Below are 22,367 nucleotides of genomic sequence, written 5' to 3' on the forward strand. Positions count from 1 at the left end.
ACATCACACTTTTTTCGAGTTTCTAATATGCTCTACATTTTTCTTTGGATAGAAAATTATTATCTTTGTTACGGCTAATCGCTATGGTCTTATTTCTCTTTTTGCTGTGCACACTGCCACCTCTTGGTGAAATGTGAACTTAAGATTTTTAAAGATTTTCAGTAAGAACGCAATTCAACGACTTTCAATTGTCGGTTTTGTTGAGTCGTGAATGGTCTCGCTCAAGGACAATTGGATCGTGTATGGACGGTTTAAGAGACAATAAATGCAGTGGATAGCACCCGTCGTCTCCGACCACAAAAAAGTCCGCTGGGAAAGTCATGCAGGGCATCTTTAAGGGATGTCAATGGCCCTATATTTGTGCATTTCCGGGAAAAGGGTCAAACTGTGACAATTGCTCGATACACTGACATGCTAGTGGACAAATGGAGGCCCGCAATTCGATCGAAATGACGCAGACGTCTCTCCAAAGTAGTAATGTTGCTCCATGACAATGCCTGCTCTCATACGTGCTCTGAAATTGAAGGTGTTGAAATATCCACCATACAGTCTGGACTTGGCGCTATTGGACTTTCTTTGTATGGACAATTTGAAAGAACATTTGAGGGGTTAGAAGTTTGCATTGTTATCAGAGGCGTCTCGTGACGGTGCATGCTACACATGCGTCAATTGTGAAAAAAGGACAGCTTGCTCTGTGACGACATTCATGAGCATTTCTATATTCTAATTTCTTCATATAGAAGTATTTATTTTACATGAGAGCGCTGAACTAAGCTTATATTACATTTCTTGGATCTGAAGTGACGCATGCATCAATTGTGGGAAAATAATTATTACTTTCTTTCACTTCAGATCCAAGAAATGTAATATAAGCTTAGTTCAGCTCCCTCGTGTAAAAGAAATACTTCTCCTATATGAAGAAATTAGAATGTAGAAATGTTCATGAATGTCGTCGCAGAGCAAGCTGTCCTTTTTCCCACAATTGACGCATGCGCAGCATGCACCGCATGCGTTCACGAGACGCCTCTGATACATTTACACGCACAGCCATGATAAGAGAAATATGCACCTCATTATTCACTAACACGTTTAAGCACTGCGACGTCCCGAGTCGAAACTGGCGTGGGGAAGGGAGAAACGAAGGTAGCAAAGGAACTCTCATTAGGCCTTGTGCGCATGCGTTACTCGGTGGGTGAGATAATGGGCAGGTGAACGACACAATGCCTTAGGAGGAAGTGTGTGAACTATTTGAAACCGCATCACAGAGTTTGAGTACCAACATATAGTGAATGACTGGACACTATGAATGAACTTTTCCACCAGAAGGCGCAACCACGAATTTTTGTCTGGGGGAGGGGCGAGTACCAGAATAAACGTACCAATAATAATAAAAATAACAAAAACAATAATGACATTATTATTGTTATTGTTATTATTATTATTATTACTACTACTACTAGTGGTAGCCTAGTAGTAGTATCAAAGACGTGATTATCCTGATAAATTACGCCAAAAAGGGGTAGAAGTCTGTGCTAAAGCATTTGTTGGAAACAAACGATTTGAAATATTTTTTTCAACACGTTCAATTTCACATTAACTAATAATGGAAAACAAGCACACAAACTGTATTTTTTGAATGGCAGAAAATGCATTCCGAAGATAATTATTTTAGTACATATCATGTAGAAACTTTCATGTACAAGATATGCTTTTCACATATGCAACATGGAGCGACATAAAATAAGAAAAAGTACATATGCAACACGCTAACACTAAATTGCATTCAAAGTTTATTCAATACATATATACAAGACATATTATTTAAATACATTACAGCCCGAACCTGTGGCCGAGTGGTACAGTTCAGCGGAAGTGCCCGCGCGAGCAACATCGCCGTGCCTCTGCTCGTGAACCGGTGAGTCATCGGGACTCTGGCGTGCTAGACGACGCGAAACGCGTAAATTTTCAAGTTACGTAAAGTTGTTGAATTGAAAGGAAAATGGAAATTCGTCGCGTAAATACGCTAAAGTTATGGTTTTCAAGTGTGAAGAAGTGCCCAACATCGCTGATGCTTCATCGTTGGATACGGGATACTCTTGCATTGACTGAAGACCAGGTATTAAGTATTGAACTGGACCAATACCGTAAGTGTGTATATATGAAGTTAGTGACGCGTCTATTAGGCGAACAGTTAATTAATAAATTTGAAGGGAAGTTAGTTTATTGTGATGAGGATGATGAACATGAAATTAGATTAGATTGGGCTGATAGGACAACTACACTAGTGCGACTACATGTTATACCAATGGAAATAACCGATAGCCATATCCGTACAGTGCTTGCCCAGTATGGTGAAATTAAGACCCCTCCGGTGGACGAGCGATATTCGGATGAGCATATTTATAAAACTCGTACAGGCATTAAGTTGGTGAGAATGGTTCTGAATAAGCCAATCCCGTCCTATGTATCAATACAGGGTATACAATATTGGGTAACATATTATGGACAGAAACCTACCTGTAAAATACGTGAAGACACTCAACACACAGCACGGTTTTGTCCACAACGACGTGGTGCTGTGGGTGAGCGAGTGATACAAGACAATATTGGAGCATGTGCTACTCCTGTAGAAATCCAGCCTAAGCAGTCATATGCAGCAAAGGTACATAGACCACCTAGCCAACGTTCAGCGCATGAGACGGAGATAAAGGCTGACACACAATTTACAGTGTTGCCAATTCCAATGCAGTTGCAAGAAAAAGCTGTGAACAATGAACGCGATAAAAATCTGCAAATAGAGCCGAAAAATGCTGATGTTTCAGAACACCAACTGGACCCTACCAAGGAAAAACCTCTACCTGCGTCTATCCACAGCACATCGTGGGCGGAAGATGTGGCATCTTTAGACAACCTCCACAGTGACGTACGGGATAACGTGTTGGTGACTGACAGTCTGGAAACAACTGATCAAGCGATGCGCGAGTCTGACACTACGAGTAATCTTCAAATGGAGACTGACATGTACGAAGCAGGAGGATCCCATACACTGGAAGATCAACAAAACAAGGTTCAGCTTGGTGAAACCACAACAGGAACTAAGGACAATGCCGAAAGAAAATCAAATGTGAAGAGACTCCAGGAACAGAAGCAGTTGAAGAAGAAAAAAGTACAACAAAATGTGGCACCTGACCCCCACCACAAGAAGAACGTGAAGCAGCAGGCAATAGCCCCCTCCCCAGTGCGTATAACCACATCCCAAAGTGTGACAAATTTGGCCCCGAGTGTTGATTTTCAACCTGTGATCGGATCCAAATTCAGTGTTTCCCCTAGTGTGTCCAGTGAATGTGTGGGTGCAAGTAAAAATGAAAGTCAGAAATAGCATGTGTAAAATGAGTAAAGGTATATGTGGCTTGGTCACGTGTTTCCACGAGGTACCGTGCACATATGCAAGGTTTACGTTTCGTGGCATGGAAGGGAGTGGAAAAACAGTGTACGAATATTAGTGTCCACTGGGCAAAATGTATAATTCGAAGTGTTGGGTAACCCTAGTTCTTAAATTTCTGTTAATTGTATATATGATGACTACTCTCCGTTTAGCTACGATCAATGTTAACAAAATGCGATCTTTTACTAAACAGGAGGCGCTAGGAGATTTTTTCCTACAATCATCTTTAGATATAGCACTTCTTCAAGAATGTGGAATAACAGCATTTAACCTCCCCCCAAACATATTAGTCTATAATAATGCGACCTTTCAAGCGACAGGAACAGCCCTGTTAGTACGTAACACCGTACCGATTACAAATGTGATGTGCCATCCCAATGGTAGAATTATCTCAGCAAAAATAGCTAATGTTTGGGTATATAATTTATATGCACCTTCAGGGACACAATTTAGGAAACAGAGGGATGCGTTTTTTGCGACGGATGTCGCTACTGAAATGCAGGGTACAAGAGAACATATAATTTGCGCGGGCGATTTCAATTGTGTCCTGCATCCGCAGGACCAAAGACCTGGTTTTAATACCTCCAATACTTTGCAAAAATTAGTAAATGGGTTTAATTTTACAGATGTATGGAATGACAAATATTTTGGACAGAAAGGGTACACGTACATTCGTAATAATTGTGCTTCCCGTTTAGATCGATTTTATGTAACACCACATTTACGCCAACAAATCAAGTCACTTAGTATAACACCCACCTGTTTTTCAGACCACAGTGCCGTAATCATGGCGATAAATGTGGATATACCAATAGTACCGAGAGGGTATGGCTACTGGAAATTGAATGCTTCTATCCTTACAGATGCAAATTTCCAACGAGCCTTTCAGGACCAATGGAATGTATGGGAAGCACACCGTACCAGACAAAGTGATATAATTCGCTGGTGGGATGAAATTCTTAAACCGGGCATCAAACGGTTTTGTCTTAGTTATTGTAAGGAACGTTCTAGTGACTGGAATAATAAATATAATTTTTATTACCGTGTGCTGCGTGAACTTATACATGAAGCCACTGAAGGGAAACAAGTGCAAACAGAGGTAAAACGTGTACAAGCTGTACTGCTGAGGATGACAGCTGAAAGACGACAAGGTGTAAAAATTCGCAGCAGAGTCCCCCACTTTGATAAAGAAGAGGTTGCATCGATAAGCCATGTACTGCAAGAAAGACACAATGCAAAAAGACAATTTATTAGCGAAATAAACGATAATTCTGGAATTAAAATAAAAACAGCCCCGGAAATACGTAACAGATTTTACAACTATTTTGAGAATCAATTTTCCCAACCAATAACACAAAATGTAGATTTGACGTATAACTTGGAATCCTTGTCCGAGGTCCTTGACGATGAGGAAAGTGAGCAATTAAATAACGACTACACAAGCGAAGAAGTATTCCGTGCGGTTAAGTCGGGGCAGCCGTTTTCTGCACCTGGTCTGGATGGGATACCAAACAAACTCTACCAAACATTTTGGACGTTTATGGGAAAAACACTAACTGAATGGATAAATGCAGTGTTCCGAAGGTATAAAATGGGAAAATCCTCAACTACTGGGATTATAGTTTTAATACCAAAATGTGTGAAACCCATTGAAGTTGGTCAATATAGACCCATTACCCTCTTATGTACTGATTATAAAATATTCTCTCGCTGTATGCTAGGCAGACTTATGCCCTATGTAGAAAAACTAGTTGGAGATACACAATATGTTTTTGGTATGAACAAGAAAATTACAAATGTCTTACAAACGCTTCGTGAAGTGCTTACCTGTTATAGAGTCAATAGAAATAACCATGATAATGCTATATTAACAATAGATTTTGAACGAGCATTTGACTCGGTACACCATGATTACATATTTAATGTGCTTCAAAAGTACGGTATACGTGGACATTTTTTGTCAGCATTTAAAAGCCTTTATAGTAACGCAACATCCAAAATACAAATAAATGGATTTATGACAAGAGAACTTCCTATTCACAAGGGAGTAAGACAAGGTGACCCATTATCGATGATAGCTTTCTGTATCTCATTGAGACCTCTCCTTTCTGCATTAGAAAAGCAAGTACAAGGCATCACCATACAATCTATAAACACAAAGGTGTTGGCCTATGCTGATGATGTTAATGTATTAATAAATACGCAGTCTGATATTGCTGCAACGTCTAAAGTATTACAGGAATTTGGTCCCCTTTCAGGGCTCACAGTAAATCAGAAAAAATCAACTCTTACGTATTTAAACCCGGATATAACTTACCCTCAGAGCGGAGAATTTCATGTTGTTCCATCGACAAAAATACTTGGAATCATTTTCGCGCGCTCCCTTCAACGAATGATCCAGTTAAACTATGACAGAGTGATAAATTGTGTTAAAGCAGTTCTACAAATGAATAAATTTCGAATACTTAGTATACAGTCAAGAGTGACGTTTGTACAGGTGTACGCTCTCTCCAAGGTGTGGTATGTAGCAAAAATCCTCCCGTTGCGGCAACTGGATATTTTTAAGCTCAAGAATGCTGTGAGCTGGTTTGTCTGGAACGGTCAAATCTTGCGTGTAAATCACGCAACGCTTTGTTTACCCTATGCAGAAGGGGGAATGAACCTTGTAAACGTGGAATATAAAAGCCAGGCTCTACGTATTCAAGCTGATGTAACGACACTGATTCAACACCCTAACAGCCTCACTAGTAAAGTTCTGAGACACGCCTTGGACAACATTCAATTGGAGGCCCCCATTGATGTTACAAGACTTCCAGACAGATTATGGTATTTTAAGAATACAATAGTGGATATCAGTTACGCTTTAATACAATCTCCTATCCTTCCAACGCAAGAGACATCAAAAATATATAGAAGAATGTGTTCACTATCACAAAAACAGTGTAAAATTGTAGATCGGAATCCAAGAGTCAATTGGCGGGAAGTATGGAATAATATACAGGCCCGCCACCTTACGTTAAGAGTCAGATCAGCGTGGTATATAATTGTACACCAAATATTCATTACTGGAGCTAAACTTTATGATATAAAATTAGTAAATACTCCAATATGTGCTACATGTAATGTATAAGATAATTTAGTGCAGAAGCTTAGTGAATGTCAAATAATCCAAAAATCATGGTTATATATCAAAAAACTTGTGAGTACAATTTGTCGTACATCAGAACGTAACATTTCAGTAGATATTCTTTTGTATCCTTCCTTTGCATGTTATCCAAGAACAAAACGCCACAGTGTACAATGGCTCTTAGGCCAATATGCCCTTTTTGTATCCATATATAGGCAACAAGATTTTCACACCCAATTTATCAATCACCTGCACCAGGAATACCAAATGATCCCTCGTTGTAAAAGAGATATGTTATATGCAAATTTCCTAAATGTAATGTTAACCTTATAATGACCTAAAATGTATAACATGCACAATAATATGTAATAGTTTCAAATAAAAAAAAAAAGTGGTTAGCACATCGCGCTGCGACGCCAAGGGTCCCGGGTTCGAATCCCGGTCGGGCTTGGTTGTTTGTGAATGTCCATTCATCAATTTCATCATTTCATCACTCATCCCCATCTTCGCAAATTAGCCAAGAGGCACAAAACGCGAAGTAAAATAAACTAAATCAAATCCAATCAAATCAAATACATTACAGAAAAGAACTCATTGCGAGCGAAGCGAGCAAGAACATTTTTAGATCTAATTTTTGCAACTGAAAACAATATTGATTTAATAGGGTGCAAATAATTTCACGGGGCGCAATGGCATTCTCTCTGTTATATTTTTTTTCATTTACGACGTCCATGGCTGACTTCCGCCGCCCACGGCTTTGAACTCGACGACACCGAGAAAAGCGATCAAGAACATTTTACGAAATGTATTTTTATTTGCATAACAATTGAAATCGAGGGGGGCAATTGCTCGTTTGTGCCCGCCCTGCAGGTGCCTTGGCCGTCAACGTTTTCCCCCCTCTTGTCCCCCTATAATCGACTTCTATCGAAGGTTGGAGGAGTGCAATGCTCCCCTGTGGTTGCGCCACGGATATCGAAACATGTATGTCATTTTTTTAATAACATGTCAACATATACTGCATATATATCCCATAAATATCCAGCACTGGAGATCTCATGGATATCCAGGGCGTAATATTATTCGGATATCCAGGACGGGATATTCCAAGGACGTCCTATGAATATCCAGATCGGGACATCCCATGGACGTCCTATGGATATCCAGGACGGGGTATTCTATGGATGTCTAATGGATATCCACAATGTGTATGGATTTGATCTGACATTGTGGATATCCAATGGATATCTCTTGGAGATTTGTGCTGCATGGGGGAATAAATCGGCGTCAAAACATCTAGTTAAGGGACTGATCAATCTTGGTCCACGGAAAGGCATCTGAAGTCAGCGCCACTGCTATAAGCTTTGTTGCCGTCCTCGTAGGTGGTAACACCCTCTGCCGATACCAACTGATGAACATGCATTTTCCCAGCTGAAAGCAGGTGCACGGGGCAACCGACGTATTGGTACTCGATCACAAGATAAAGGAGTAGCCCTTCATTGTAGCCAGCATCCATTCTGAACCTTACGAGACGTGATTACCGAGAATTCACCCGAGCCAAGGAACACGAAAGGGAAAAACATCGATAATGGAGGCATTCAGAGATTCCACTCGCCGTACCACCCAAAGTCCATTGTCTCCCGGGCGTGCCACTCCCCTGCAGACCGTCCGATTGTTGCGGGTGCCAACAATGCCTCCGCGAGAGAGAAAGGAGAGTGACGCCATACGTTCCTTGTTTGTTGCCTCAATCAGTGATATTTGGTCTCCGAGAAGAGGAAGCGGTGCGATTAGGCACGGCGCGATGCGAACCTTTTATTTATCAGTCAATCACCTCCTCCTTCAATGCCTAATGAAAGTTTTCATATTAAAGACTACGCCTGCCCTTCAAGCAGTTATGTATGTACAGTGGCGCCAATTTCATTTGACATTGGTGGGGGGCAAGATCGACAAACATACATGCACAGATTATATACATAATATGGGGGGGGTGAAAATATATGAGGGTGGTCCTTTATATGGGAAAAAATGAAATTTGTTTTTTCTTAGGTTTTACGCTTTTAAATTGTTCCTATAGCCTATTGGATATAATTGTTTCATTAAAATTTCAGTGCAATAGGTTTATATTTAGGAGTAGCGCAACATTATTAAATTCAAAGATTTTTCTTTAATTCTTTACGTCATATATTTTGACACGAAAGTTATTTTAGTAGATTGAACATTTCTAACAGCATAATGTTTCCAAAAGATTTTGAAGAGAGTCAAGCTTTTTAAGGTTTGGATAGTGCACATTGTACAGTACTTTGCAAGTTATTGTTAGATATATTTCGCCTAAAGCTAAACCACAGATAAACGTATTATAATACGTTTATCTGTGGCTAAACTATTCGTAATTATGATTCTCCGTGTTCTCACCTCGCAGCGATTTTCTCCAGAAGAAACACAACCGAGTGCAGTGATTCAAACCTCATAGAAATTTCTCTGCTTCTAATTTCATATGCAGAGTCGCAAATATTCTCAGACATTGTACCTGGTAGTTAAAATGTCCCTTTTCTTCCCTGTTAATATGCTGGAATATAGTTTCTTACACCATGTTATAAGTAGGACTGGAAGTTGAAGATAAACCACCTATTTTCCGGGTCTTGAAGGTAGTACTAATCCTGATAGTAATCCGCTTCACTTCAGTTAGAACCAGAATTGTTTCCATTTTGCATTTTCTGGCCTTTTTTTGTTGTTTTTAGGTCATTTTTCATTTTTTTGCCGTTCTTATTGCATTTTTTAAAATCATTTTTGAAGTTTCTTTTCTCTCCCTTCCAGTTGTTTCATGAATATTAAATGCATTTGGAAATTAAGTAAAAATATTAAAAACAAAGGCTACAGCCGGATTGCGCACACTTTCCCGGTTTTATCAGTGGTATCTGATAAGCCGTTGACAAGCTGTCACAATGTACAGGATTGCACACAAAAAATGAGGCGATATGTTGTCAGATGTAAAATGTTCTCAAGCCGTTCTCACTTCTGTTGTGTTTGTTTGCGTGTGTGTGTGTGTGGACTTAGACGTGTTTTTGCAGTCATTAACCTAACCTAACCTAACTTTTGAGTTTGAGTAAATTGGTATGATTAACTATTTTATTTCTAATTTCTCTCTCTCTTCTTGTCTAAAGAAAAAAATAGTTTTGCGCACAGACTTTAAAGCTATCGAAGTGGCAACGTTCGATCAAAATCTGTGCGCAAAACAGGTCAGTGAGATTTGTGCGCAATCCTGAATCTAAAGTGTGCGCAATTCGGTTGTGGCGAAAAAAATAAAATATTTACACTTAATTGTTTGTTTTTGTCCTTTGCTTCGGTAGTTTAGACCACCAAACAACAGATTTTACCAAATTAGTCTCTTGTAATTTATAAAAAATCAAGCTTTCGTTTCAACGTCCGAGCCCCAATTATAAGCAAGACTGAATCTTTCAGTGCGGTGTTTCCCGTCTAGTAAAGAGACCTAATTATTTATTAACGTCCTGTTTTAAATGGCGGCGTTAAAGGCCGTACAAAGCCTTTCCTTCCACTCAACCATATACATGAGATATATTATATATTACTATATTAAACACCCTACAGTTAGTCATTTCACATATGTCCATACACACACACACACACACAATACTCATACATACAAGTCTTAACGCGCTGAATGTAGCACACAAAATACAAAATATAGAATGCAAAATTTCAAATTGTATTTAAATAACTAGAAGATATTTTAAGAATTGCGTATGTGTTTCAGTCTGCTTGACAGGGGAAGATCTAACGAGTACTCTGAAGAGAGTGGCGAACACGTCTGCTGAAGGAAGCGACGGACCTTATTGTTCTGGTGCTTTCTGTCAACTGATTCCACAGCCGATACAGAGGAAGAGTTGGAGAAGAAGTTTGATCTGTGGACGGGGATAGAGAAAGATGAGGAGCTGCATGATCTGGTGTCGCGATCGTGAAATTCATGAAGAAATTGGAAGCGCGACAGGAGCAGTGGCGTGCCCAGGAATTTCGAAAGGGAGTTAGTCACCCTTCATTCTGCCACCTTTTCCTACCGTTGACGTTCTTTTATTTAGGAATACTGGTAACACAGTTAAGCCTTGTATCCATGTTAATAAAACATTACAATACTGACCAAGGCATAATTTTATAGTATAGAAATATATACACTGAAAACGTTACGTTTCCACCCTCTAACAGGGTCTTCTTAAGACGAAACTTCGCAATAAATTGATCTATTTATTGTGATTTTATTGTGAAGTTATTATTTTTTGTGAAGTTATTATTTTTTGTGAAGTTTCGTCTGAAGAAGACCCTGTTACAGGGTGGAAACGTTACGTTTTTAGTGTATAAATTTTGCCATGGTCAGTATTTTAATGTTTTAAGAATACTGGGCGAAAGGGGGGTTATGACCCCCACCAACACCCCCCTTGGGCACACCACTGGACAGGAGATACTCTTTCATATGGCTGCTAGGCTCAAGACCAACGTTGCCAATTTAGCGAATTCTGGACATAGTTATATTACAGAAATAGGTGGCTTTTGGAGAAGTGCACATTTACCTAAAACTCCACTAATTAATTTAATATTATTATAACACGTCAAAACGCTTGGTTCGGACCCCTCCCAAAATATAGTTCTAGACACGTGACTGCCCAGTGGTTTTGAAAATTGTTATTATGTATTAGGAAGCTTAATGGTGTTACCTGCTCGAATGGTAATCCGGTCGTGAAAATTAGATTTTGGACAATTAGCACGTCAGTGGTAAAGGGGTGAAGATTGGAGATAATAACTGGCTTTGGGGTGAGAAAGGGGTAGATGTGGCGGCCAGGACATAATTGCAGCGGCGAGGTAATTGTAACCTTGTGATTCCACAGGTGATGACAGTGTTGCCAATCTGAGGGCATAATTTCCCTTTGCAATGGGAAATTTCCCTCATTCACCCACTTTTTCCCTCCTGTAAAGAAATTAGATGCTGTTGATTATAATAATAATAAGCGATAATATTTTCGTAGGCGTAAGTTCGTATGTGTGAAAAATGATAAAGAAATTTTATCACAAATAGCTAACCTCTTCGCTAAAACTCTTCTCAAGTTAATGGTATTATTGTATTTGTTGCATCATCCATTTCACAAGTTCATCATTCATCCTCATCGTCGATATTAACTGAAGATGTAGAAAATAAACAATATATATATATATATATATATATATATATATATATATATATACTTCTTGCAAATTAGTGGAACCTCACATGATCTGAACATATCGAAACTGAAGTGTTCCATTTTCCCTAAAATTTTGTGTTTAATCACTTTTTCCCTTTTTGCTTAATAATTTGGACCAAATTTCCCTGCAAAAAGGGCAATTTCCCTTAATGTTGCAACACTGCGTGAGGCTACCCGTTGATACATGGGCCAGAAGCGTCGGCTTCCGATACAAATGAACGGGTTTGGTAAGGTTGCCTCGAAGGTGAAATTAGTGGTTCCTAGGAGACGGGGGCTGCGACCCTTGGCTCGCAGTAAATCTCCGGGGACAAAACTGTCTCGTAATGAACTCATTGTCACTTTGTCACGGCGAAATGGTCGCCTCAGAACACTGGATCTTGCGTGGCTGTTCTCGTGTCCTCATGAGATCATCAGTGACTGTTCTTCGTGGATGATCCAATTGAAGTTTTTTCGCCTCTCTTTGCTGGAATCCGTGACCGGGTGACTCGTCAGCACAGATGTTAGGAGGGTGAGGGAAGATACCCCGTGGTTATCTCTTTTCGACGTTTTAAAGTCTAGGTAGTTGGGGGAGCTGCTGTGGTCTGGTCAGGAGGGCGTTGGACTGACTGCCAGACGGGAGATCCGGGTTCGATTTCCGGGGGTGGATGATCTAAGGTCGATGGCGTAGTGGTAGCGGCGTCGCCCTTTAATCAAGGGGTCCCGGGTTCGATTCCCGGTGGAGGCACATAGTGGTTCGGATTCCACCTTAAACTGTGAGTCCAATCCCGATTAGATTAGCCTTTATGTGCATAAATTTGACTTAAAATATCAAATCAATCAATCAAAAATCCAAAACATGGTCTAGGTCGAGAATGTGTTTGGCTATTCGCGATTAAAATTATCCGATATGCCATCTGGTGAGATTTTCAGGAACCACTCAACGTAGGACACCTCGCTGCGCTTCGCCGTGTTGAAGCCGTTCAAAGCATGGGGGACATGCGAAAAAGTATCGTATACTGTTCAGTTTTATGCTCTAAATCGTTTTGTGGTTCAGGACAAGTGAAAAACTTACATGTGTTTTCCACCCCGTGGAATCAACAAAATGAAATGTTTAAATAAATCAGTGAAAACAGAACTGATTTACAAGATTGGCATAACTGAAATGCGGAAAGGAAATTACGAGGAATGTACGAGTCTGTTCACTCTATTTTCCAAAATAATCTTTCGGAAAGATGATTTTATTGCCATGAAAGTAAGTTTTAAATTGTTCTTTATGAATATAACATTTTTTTCGAAAACAATGTATTAGGTATGTATGTAATTTGGAACAGGTGGAAGTCGATTAAGTGCAAAGATGAAAATTGTTTGAGAATTAATTAATGTCCGTAATCATAAAGGTAAGCCAGAAAAACATAATTGACATGCTAATGTTGCTGTTTGGAAATTGTTGTTATTGTTATTATTATTATCATTATCCGATGTTGTTATTAAAGCAGCCTGCCGCTTTGGGGAAAAAACTGCAACAGCATGCTTTCATTTATTTCCTCCCAAGCTTTGCAATATATGTGAATTGCTTTACTTTCAAATCATTTCTGAGAGCCCCAGTTAGGCAGTTACAATCGAGGTGCAGTGCAGATGAAACAGCGTCGCTTTGAAAAACCATTGCCTTTACATTAGTTTCGTGCGTTTTCCGTGTTATTTTTATTATCATAATTAAATACTTCGCTCTCAGCAAAGCTTCACCTTCGTTATAGTTTCTGGAATTCACATCGCATTCGCAATATTTAAATATAACGCATAATTTAAACGTTTCTTCCATACCAGCAATGACAACACGCTGCTATTACGTACTACTACTGAATGTAAACAAAGATCTATCCTACGTAGAGCGGCCATATTGGAAGCGACGCTAGCGCTCAGGTGGTAATTTTAATCGCGAATACCCGTACATCCACTCTATATTAGGGATGGCCAGATCCGGATCCTGGCGGATCCGAAATCCGGATCCTGTTGGTTCCGGATCCTAAAATTATTCGGATCCGGAATTTTCAGATCCGGATCCAGAACTTTCGGATCCAGATCCAGAACTTTCGAATACGGATCCAAAACTTTCGGATCCGGATCCGGTACTTTTGGATCCGGATCCGTTTTGCCATCCCACATGCGCTTCTTTGGAAAGTAAGAATGTGCTTATAACATATTGTTACCTGCTAATATACATATATATATAATGTACACACACACACACACACACACACACACACACACACATATATATATATATATATATATATATATATATATATATATATAGTGTGTGTGCGCGCGTGCGCGATTTGTAATTAATTAATTAATACACTCCCCCTCCGATTTCCATGAAACTTGGCATTTGTATAGAGCCCCCCCCCTCAAATGTCAAGATGAGTAGAAATTGAAGTGGGGATCTGACCCCGAAACCACGTAAATAGGGTATAGGAAGAAACACTTGTCAAATTTCATGGGAATCGGAGGGGGACACAGGGGTCAGATCCATACTTCAATTTGTCCTCATCTTGACATTTGAGGCGGGTTTTGCCCCCTAAAACAGTTTTTAGCTGAAACAAAAAAAACACATAATTCTTCCTTCGGGCCCCTATATACACCTGCCACGTTTCATGGAAATCGGAGGGGAACACAGGGGTCGTATCCCCACTTCAATTTGTCCTCATCTTGACATTTGAGAGGAGGTTGCCTCCTAAAACAGTTTTCTAGCCGAAACAAAAAAAAACACGTATTTCTTCATTTGGGCCCGTTTATACACACACCTACCAAGTATCATGGAAATCGGAGGGGGACACAGGGGTCCGATCCTCACTTCAATTTGTCCTCATCTTGACATTTGAGGGGTTTTGCCCCCTAAAACAGTTTTTTAGCTGAAACAAAAAAACACGTATTTCTTCCATTGGGCCCCATTATACACCTGCCAAGTTTCATGGAAACCGGAGGGACACAGGGGTCAGATCCTCATTTCAATTTGTCCTCATCTTGACATTTGAGGGGGTTTTGCCCCCTAAAACAGTTTTTTAGCTGAAACAAAAAAACACGTATTTCTTCCATTGGGCCCCATTATACACCTGCCAAAGTTTCATGGAAATCGGAGATAACCTCTCTTGTTAGTTTTACACTTTGTAATTATATAACACTCCATATATTATAATGTTTTATTTTAATTTATAAAACTGTAACTGTAGAACAATTGTATAATTTTTGTATAACATTTCTATCTTGTTATATGTGTTAAAGTTTTCATCCTGGAATGGAATGTCTCACATTTATGTGTGTTTTCATTTCCAATATATTCGAATGAATACATATTCGTTTCAATGGCATTTGTGCACGAGTGTGTTAGCCGATGCGTAGCAAAGTATTTTAGGAACAACACTTGAAAAAAATTCTTGTAGGACTAACGAAAAATTTCGTTGTAATCGAAGATCATAATACCTTTTAAGGTGTGGTAATATTATTATGGGATTGAGATACGAAACTCTCGGATCCGGTTCCAGATCCGAAACTTTCAGACCCGGATCCGGAATTTTCGTATCCGGATCCGGATCTTTCGGATCCGTTTGGCCATCCCTACTCTATATGTGCCTCTATGGCATGGTGCAAAGTACTGCATGGGGCTACTTTCGCTCTCTCATGCTGGAGCGTTTACAATGGAATATCATTTTAATGTGATAGTAATCGTAGACAATGTAAAATATCACTACTGGCAGTTTCAGCCCACAATCATCTGTTTCATTTTCATGTACGACTGTATTGGTAAGATTAGATAGCTAATATGAACTACATTGTAACATTGGAGATAATGACTATGTTGACTTATGCTTCAATTTCACTCCGTCTTTCACCACACTATCAATATTTGACAAATAGCGGTTATACATGTACTATTGTTCTTTGAATTATGCCGCTCGCTTTGGCTGTTTGAGCATTATTCGCTGGAGCGATGATGCTCTTGATTCTGTGCTCTATCTAGCGTCGTCCATGCGAACTATTTGGTGCTCGATCAAAAAGCCCTCGCTGCAGCACACTATTTGTGATCATTCTAATTTCGCTCAATTCATTTTCTTTTTAATCTTCTAGGTGTATGGTCCATCGCGTTTATTCCACTGTTTCTTGATACGTTTTTCTCTTAATCTTCTGACACTTGTGTTAGAGATTATTTTGCTGTCTCTTAATTTGTCTCCCTCTTAATTCTTTCGTGCTTATTCTTATCTTAGCTTTCGCTGTTGGTTCATTTCGAAGTTAGTTTCTCGATTTCACCACCTGCGAGCAGTCTTGACTTCTGGACTAACGGTATCAGAAAGTTGCGGGTTTGAGTCGTGTATGGGCGAGTATTATATTCTAAACAAAAGTACCTACTATGTAAAAATTGTGTTAATTTTTTTCAATCAAAAATAGTTGACATGCACTATTCGTTGAATTATAGCCGGCCTCCGTGGCGGAGTGGTTAGGATATCGCGCTACGATGCCAGGGGTCCCGGGTTCGAGCCCCGGCATGGGTGTTTATGAGTGTGTCTTCATGAATTTCATCATATAATCACTCATCCCCATAGCCGTAAAGTGGCAGAAGAGCGAAGTCAAATAAACCAATCAATCAATAGAATGAGGTCATGAAATTAAAATATAATTTAATGTGAAATAATGTAAATTCAGTTCAGTCAAAATTCAATGAAACGTTTTAAAAAATGGAAAGAGAGGGAGACAACTGTGACCCCTGTTTACAAGACCTAAGAAGGAATCAATCTGGTGGACTTGGTATGTTCAGTAGAAAGCTGTTCAAAGGACTGTATCACTGCTAGATGTTCACCTGTAGTGGAAGCATTGAGCATGCGCACAAGAGCGACCAATATATCAGAGAGAAGCTGTTTTAAAACGAGAAAGGAATCAACCTTAATTCTCTTTTCCGCTTCATGATGCTGGCCCGCTTTCGCAATGTGAATCGACTCTTCCTGTTATGGTTTTGTTCTGCAAACAATGGCGCTTCCTTCTCCCTTCAAGAGAGAGGGGAAAAAACGCTATAATTAACAGAGGTAGGCGGACCCATAAAAACGACTTATTTATCACCGATGAAGTGTGAAATTTCTTGTCGGTGGACCCCCTGCCTGACGCGTAAGGTAGCCCGGAACAGCGGGGGTTATTAAGAAGATGTTGATGAAAAGAGAACGTTGCAGCTCCTCTCCCCTCAATGTCTTTCGCTCACAACTCCACCCAGAGCTACAGTGGCGCCAATATTGATGCAGCGGACAGATAGAAGGAAGAAATATTACATTTCTGCTCCTATAGATACCGGCGAGAGCAGATTCAAGCTGTCGAATCAACGGGTATTGAACAGGATAGAGCGGCGTAAAGTGGAAGTAGACCGTCTTTTGTTGTGGCACAGTGTAGCCAAACAATTTTTGATGTAAGGCGAAGGAGCGCATGCGCCATCTGTCAAGAAGCTGCAAGTTGCACCTCGCGCTTGTATGCCGCAGTGTTGCAAGCGAGTTAGAAAATAGGCTTATTTACGCCATAAATATTCCTAATCGTTATAAATAAACTACTAACACAACACCATGACGCTCTTATAGGTGAGTTTCATGTGACGTCATAGCAGCAGCGCAGCCATGTTCGCGAACCGACTTGTGAACAAAGAGTAGGAAAATAAGTGTGTGTGGATTACGTTTGCAGATATTTTCTTTAGTGCAATATCTGGAAATAGCATTACTACTTCTTCATGAGTACAACTCTTGGTGCAATCGACAGATAAAGATATGGTGAAAAGGTGGACTCTTCTGGTGTTGATCCGCATGAACTCCACAGAAATCAAAGGGGATATAAATATTTGGCTAGAGGTCGAAATGCCAGATGTATCTATGCAATTATCTCGTCCATCCCACTTGCTAAGGTTTTCTTATTATTTACTTTTTATTATTCTTATTTTACTGTTCTCGAAACACTGTAATTTACATTACGTTCGCGTTCATAGTAAAAGTAACATTATTTCCTTTTGATATAAGAAATGAAACCCCCTTAACGTTTTCTTAACACTTTAATATGACTTAATTTGCACTAAAACATAGAGAAATATGTGATAATTGTAGATATCCGAAATAAATTATGCACTGCATGCATTTTTGTATGTTTCAAGGCCGGCACGGTGTATTCTCTCAAGCCATAGCGAGTACTTTTTTGTGTACAATTCTTGAGTCCTCGCACATCCACTTTTGATAATCGTTGACATGCGTGAATAGCGAACATCCGTTTTCAGATAATTAAATAACAAGCAGAAGCTTCTTTTTGTGTAACCGATGGTTTCACAAGAACCATTGCATTTAGACATACCTCGCTCCAATGTTAGATTGCATTTCTTTACCTAGCAGGCTCGTAATCATGGCAGCTGCATCCCATAATATGGATTTCGATGATGTCAGTGAAACTCACCAGTAGGGACGTGGCTCTTTTGCCACCTTATTTCTGCTGAACGGAGATTCAATTTGTCCATCACTTCAGCCGTTCTATCTACATTTATACTCTGTGTGGAACATTGCCAGGTCTTATGGTTCGTTTTCACACCAGGCTACTTCCTGTGACAATCGGGAGCGAAAAGGACTTTGCACACTGATGTGGGTTGAAACAATTTGCAGTTAAACCGTTAAGTGTGCCAAAATATCCATTCGCTTTCTGGAACTGGCGAAACGAACACAATCTGCCGTACTTTCGTTGCCAGTTACTTCTTTTGACATAAGCTCCAGATGTCGCTGATTTCGACATACACTCGTTTCCTGTTCTTTTGTTTACAAATACTCAATTTCAAACGTTACCTTCTTAAGCGTTGGATGTCAACTTTATGCACAAATAGAGCAACGGAAACTGGGCTTACAGTTTAGTGTCAAAGGTGTGTCCATACAGGATTTTAGGCTTAAAACCGTTTGCGAAATTTTAAAAAGATGTCAAAAAATCCTCCGACGTATTAGTTCATAAGAAACGGTATAATTCCTTATGGATCATGTTTCACTAACATCGTTTAAGCCCAGAATCTTTGTAGAAAAAGTTTAACTCATTAACGCCCATGATCCCCATTTGAGGATCACACAAATATTGCTTCACTGAGAATAATATATTGACAATTTTTTTCTTCTGCACACATGGACACATCATTGAAGATTTTTCTAGCATGACATAACTAAAATACAGTTAAAACATAAATTTTAAATATATTTATAGATACAGTTATGTTCAAAAATGCAAAATTTTCATCAGTAAATTTTTCTCATTTTAAAAATAATTTTTAAATGTAATTGTATAAAGTTTTTAATTTTGATTTTTAACAGAGCATGTTTATTCTTTCTATATATCACCCTCATGAAGATCTTTATGTATATCAGACACCATTTTGTTCTACAGCATAATTTATCATGATCCCCAATTGGGGATCATGGGCATTGCCATGTAAAAAAAATCACTTTTCTGTGGACGTAAATTTCTCTTTGTGTAACAATAAGAGTTTTATTTCAATGAATATTCCTCCACTGTGTAAACATAATACACTCTCATAAAATCAGCTATATTCTGTCCCATATATCTCTGGAGCAAGGCCGAGAAGAGGGGGGAACCTAGTGGGCAGAACATAGCAGTACACGCTGTTGCAAAGGCTGGTAACTGCAGTTGCTTTCCTGCCTTCCGTGCAATCCCACTCCCTCTCACACGTTCATGGGTAAAGCCGTCTTACATCAATACTTACGCAGAGACTTGTTTTCGTTCGCTTGCTCCAGAGATACCATAGAATTGCACAATCACATTATAAATCAACAAATGCAACAATGGTGTTTCTCGGTTGAATCGTGTTAGATACAACAATGGTGTTTCTCGGTTGAATCGTGTTAGATACAACAATGAGTCTGCATATGTGTCTGATCTTGAATCAAGCTTAGATCTTTTGGAAGACCCCGACTTTAGTGTTATTGGCAGTGATTCAGATGAAGAACATAGTGGTACAATAGATATTGTGGAAATTCCGCCAGAAGACGTGAACATTATTTCAACTGAAATAATTGGGAATTTGTGTTACAGGAACTGTTCACATCAATCGAATGAGTAAGTTGCCAGTAAAAAACAGACAAAACACTGAAGAAAGAACCTCGTGGTACACATGATTTTAGACTTGACATAAGCAAAGAGGTCCGGGCTATGACATGGAAGGGCAACAACATGGTGAAAGTGATGTCAAATCGTCAGACACTGCATTTATTTCCTCAAGTGAACAAATGTCAAAGCCAAGATAGAAATATGTGGCCATTCTCCAACCAAAAGCAATTTCTAAATATAACAAGCATATGGGCGGAGTCGACCCTGCTTGATTGGTCCATTCGGAAAAGTGGTATTTTTATTTGATAAATGAAATTGACGTAGTCGTGGTCAATAGACATGTACTGTATTTATTAGTTCAAGGCAAAATGTCACTTCTCACCTTCCGTCGGATGATTGCTCGAGCATATCATCAGCTGACCTCTTTAATTGACATCGAAATCCGAGAGAGAGACCATCTTATCATAAAGGAGCAAAATGTGTTCTGCAGAATATTCGAAAAGATCTATTGGGACACCTCATACAAAGGACTGAGGATGGAAAGAAAAGAAAATGTGGAGTTTGCAAGAAAAATGTTGGCAAAGAGTGCAAGAAATGAAATGTTGGTTTGCAAGTCGGTTGCTTCGAAGTGTGCCACGAATAGATATTCCAATCGAAAACTTAGCATGTTGATTATTTTAACATGTGGAACAAATAAACATTTCTGTAATTACAACAACATTACTGGGTGTTCATAATAATGCATCTGTGTTGTTCATCATTGTCAGTGGCGACGATTTGGTGCCAAAACTGGGTGGGGCAAGGACAGATTACTTTCCCTTGGTAGATGATGTTTAGCATAGTGTGGGGCAGTGGCGGTGATTGGGCGGGCAGTTGCCCCCGCACTATGCTAAACCTTATCTACAAAGGGAAATATACCGTCTTTGTCCCCGGATTTGGAACCGAATCGCCGCCACTGGTGCGGGGACAATATTGACAAAAAGTAGGGTGTAACTGCCCCCACGCCCCCTAATCGCTACCACTGAATGTTGTTATACATCTATGTTATAGATATATGTATTCATGTATGTTAAATGTAAGACGAGATCGGGAATTAGTTGTGTAAATGGAATTTGAAATATGTTACTAATTTACACGCTATTGCCCATGATCCCCAAATGGGGGATCAGCCAATAAAATGCTTTTATGAACAAACTATGACATTTTTCGTTCCCTCGTAATAACATTCACATTCAGGTGACCAAAGGCAAACTTTTTAAACAAAAAAATCCAAGAAAAAATTTGGACGTTAATGGGTTCGTTATGATAATGTGAAGATGGACTTTTTTTTTATACAAAAAAATATTTTGCTTGGAATTTCATTTTGGATTTTTGCCTGGGCAACGTCCATGTAAAATGAATAGAGATCCCCCCCTTTGATTTCAACGAATAATTACTAATTTTGTTCCATTTGGTCCAGAAATAGTACTTCTGCGTGAATTTTTTTCTCAATTAGAATATTATTTTGGAGTCGCTCAAGCCCTTAGAAGTGCTTCATTCTGTCCACATGAAATACCGAACAGTTTCACATACACTATTCTTGTGGTGTCTTAAAACTTAAAACATACAGCTTATTGTTTATTATTAATGTTCAGATGAATTTATTCACTCTACTAACAAGATGAAAGAAGCGTACAAATACGTACAATACAACAATGACGTCATTGGATGATGGATGAAGCTTCAGTCGATGCATGATGGAGAACGAACGTGGACGACTGGTTGTGAACAGGCACGTAGTCAGAGGGGACGGGGGCTGAAGCCTCCCCAAAAATCCTACAAATCTTTCGTTGGCTGTGAAGAAGAGAAGGTAGAGGCATTTACTGAGATAGAAGCAAATATTTCTAATGAACATCATCTACCAACATGTTCATTGTGTCAAATTTGTGTGTCCGTTTCTTGTGTACAATTATAACAAAAGTGAGGTGGCCTGACGTGTTTCTTTGAACATCTTTCGATGTTACTTCAGCCTTACTGTAGATGGTATCAACGTTGAGAACAAAAAAAATCACTACACTCGCGGCAGCTATTACGACAGCGGATGCCCATAATCTTGACAAAGGAGCATTGTCACGTTTCTTCGCAGTGAAGCTAAGGCGAGATCCCATCAATGAAACCATTGACAACACGTGTGCATGAGGAATTTCGTAATGGCGGTTCGGTTAACTTCCCTTAGTTTTGCACTGGGATAGTAAGTTAACCAAAAATCTAAGAAATCAAACGAATCCAAAAGCAACTGTGGATAGACTTCCAGTACATGTTAAAGTCTATTATGAAGTTGACAAAGTGCTGGGAGCTGCAAAGACCATCTAGAACAGGAGAGGCTCAAGAAATACCCACACAACAACTTGCTACTCTTTGGGAGGTGCTGCATTGTATTGTGGACGATTTTTCGATGCAACAGCTTCTAGTACATGAAGAA

Source organism: Lepisma saccharinum, chromosome 13 (assembly GCF_977018435.1).
Source record: "Lepisma saccharinum chromosome 13, izLepSacc3.1, whole genome shotgun sequence".
Taxonomy (NCBI): domain Eukaryota; kingdom Metazoa; phylum Arthropoda; class Insecta; order Zygentoma; family Lepismatidae; genus Lepisma; species Lepisma saccharinum.